This window comes from Martes martes (genome assembly GCF_963455335.1).
Source record: "Martes martes genome assembly, chromosome: 2".
In the NCBI taxonomy this organism is placed as follows: Eukaryota; Metazoa; Chordata; class Mammalia; order Carnivora; family Mustelidae; genus Martes; species Martes martes.
This window is the reverse complement of record NC_137889.1, coordinates 184,418,206-184,420,896: the sequence shown is the minus strand read 5'-3', so window position 1 is coordinate 184,420,896 and position 2,691 is coordinate 184,418,206. Positions and strand designations below refer to the sequence as shown.

The following is a 2,691-nucleotide window of genomic DNA, read 5'->3' as shown; positions in this document are numbered from 1 at the left end:
TAACAAGACTTGTGTTCACAAGTCCCACAGAACAAGAGCGAACAAAGAAGCGGCTTTTAAATGGGAGCAAGAGGACCACCCAATAGCTATACACCCAGGCTCAGCATAGACAGAACAAGCAAATATGCTCACCTCTTAGTTTCCCCTTGGAAGGAACTCCCTACACACTTTTCCACCTGCTGCTTGAAAGTCCACCTTCCTTTTTTTCTTTAGCAATAACATTCTTAGTTTATTAATCCTCTCATCAAAAATCTGTACAACCACTACAGATAAAGTCACTTTACTCCTTCTGTTGTCCAATCTCCAGCATCTTTACTCCTTCTGTTGTCCAATCTCCAGTTCACTTTTACAAGCACCAACACTGGCTCTTGCAGTCCCCCTGACTTTCTTCATTCTGTTCTTGAGTCCTTCTCGCTGTTTTCTTCATGTCTTTTTCTTCTCATACAAACCATGTCTTGTGAGTCAATGCTTGGGTTCATTTTTCTTTGCATAATCCAAGGAATCACAAATCACAAACCAAAGGCAGTTGTCTTACCAATACCAAAATGTGTTCTGAATCCAAATACAAATATGACATCTGGTAAGGTCTTGCACATTTGGCTAGTTTTTCCCGAATTTCTGTCTTAGGTACTGTTGCCTTTCCAGGGTTAAGGACATCAATGACCATCTTTATCTGCTGAAGTAGTTGGTTGGTCATAAACTTCCTGGCCCGGATAGTTACTGTGTCATTCATGACGGCGGCTAAGTTTCAACCACTCAGAGAGGAAAAGAGTGAAAGTCTACCTTCTAATCAGCATACACCTAGATCCTTACTGATGTCCTCCCTTTTGAGACAAGGCACAGCTTCAACTCCTGGGAGTCACCCAGAACAGATATAGTGGCTTGAATAATTATAAAGGTTTGAGAGGCAACCAGATGCTTGAGCCAGGCTGATTGACAAGGTTCATCTCCTACAGAAGACCATTCTATCAGACTGAAAGAGGCAGCTCTTTTGTCTAATACACAGAAACTAACACAGAGAGCCAAGAAAAATGAAGAAATAGAAATATGCTGCCTTAAGAGACTCACTTTAGCTTTAAGTACATACATAAAATGAAAGTGATAGGTTGGAAAAATATGTTCCATATAAATGGAACAAAAAAATAAGGGTAGATATATTCTTCTTTAAGATTTTTATTTATTTATTTGATGGAGAGAGACACAGTGAGAGAGGGAACACAAGCAGGGACAGTGGGAGAGGAAGAAGCAGGCTTCCTGCCGAGCAAGGAGCCAAATGTGGGGCTTGATCACAGGACCCTGGTATCATGACCTGAGCCAAAGGCAGATGCTTAATGACTGAGCCACTCAGGTGCCCCAGGATAGATATATTCTTATCAGACAAAACAGACCTTAAGCCAAAAACTATAACAAGAGACAAAAAACAATTCATTATAGAAATATAATCCTCATTAAGAGGATATAATTGTAAATATTTATGTACCAAACATCAGAGCACCTAAATAAAGAGAAAGGAGAAAATAGAAAGCAATACAATATAGTAGGGGACTTCAGTACCCCACTTTCAACACTGATTAGAACGCATCCAGACAGAAAATCAATAAGGACACACTGCACTTAAGCTACACGTTAAACCAGATGGACCTAAAAGACACACACAGAACACTCCATCCCACAGCAGAATATACATTCTTCTTGAGCACGCATGGACTATTCCCTAGGATAGATCATATGTTAGCCCACAAAACAAATCTTAAGAAGACAAACCATATCAAGCATCTTTTCTAACCGCAATGGCATAAAACTAGTAATCAATTATAAGAAGAAAACTGGGAAGCTCACAAATACATGGACATTAAACAACACACTCCAAAATAACCAACAAGTCATATAAGAAATAAAAGCAGCAATCAAAAATTCTTGAAAGATATCACCTCACAACTATCACCTAATTTCTATTCATTAAAATAGCTATCACCAAGAAGATAATAGATAACGACAAGGTTGGAGAGTACGTGGAAAAAAGGGAAGCCTTGTACACTGCTGGTAGAAATGTAAATTGGTGCAGTTGCTAAGGAAAACGGTATGGAAGTTCCTCTAGAAATTAAAAATAGAATGACCACATGATCCAGCAATCCCACTTCCAGATACATGTCCAAAGGAAACAAATCCAGTATCTCAAAGAAATATCTGTACTCCTAGGTTCACTGCAGCATTATTCACAATAGTTAAAATAAGGAAACAACCTAAGTGTCCATCAATAGATGAATCGATAGAGAATGTGGTATGTATATACAATGGAATATTATCCAGTATTTAAAAAGAAGAAAATTCTGCCAGAACACATGAACAGACATTTCTCCAAAGAAGACATATAAATGGCCAGTAGACACATGAAAAATGTTCAACATCACTCAGCATCAGGGAAATACAAATCAAAACCAAAATATGATATTGCCTCACACCAGTCAGAATGGCTAAAATTAACAAGCCAGGAAACAACAGACGTTGGCGAGGATGCAGAAAAATGAGAACCCTCTGAAACTGTTGGTGTGAACGCAAACTGGTACAGCCACTCTGCAAAATAGTATAAAGGCTCCTCAAAAAGTTAAAAATATAGTTACCTTACGACCTAGCAATTGCACTACCAGGTATTTATCCAAAAATACTGATTCAAAGGGGCACATACACCCC

At 38.6% G+C, this 2,691-nt stretch overlaps 1 pseudogene across 1 annotated transcript; it reads right to left on the bottom strand.

The window, feature by feature from the left end:
* Window positions 1-312: 312 nt before the first annotated feature.
* Window positions 313-733, bottom strand: LOC308338366 (small ribosomal subunit protein eS24-like; annotated as a pseudogene). The gene has a single exon. The product of its transcript is annotated as a small ribosomal subunit protein eS24-like (transcript).
* Between the last annotated feature and the right edge of the window lie 1,958 nt (window positions 734-2,691).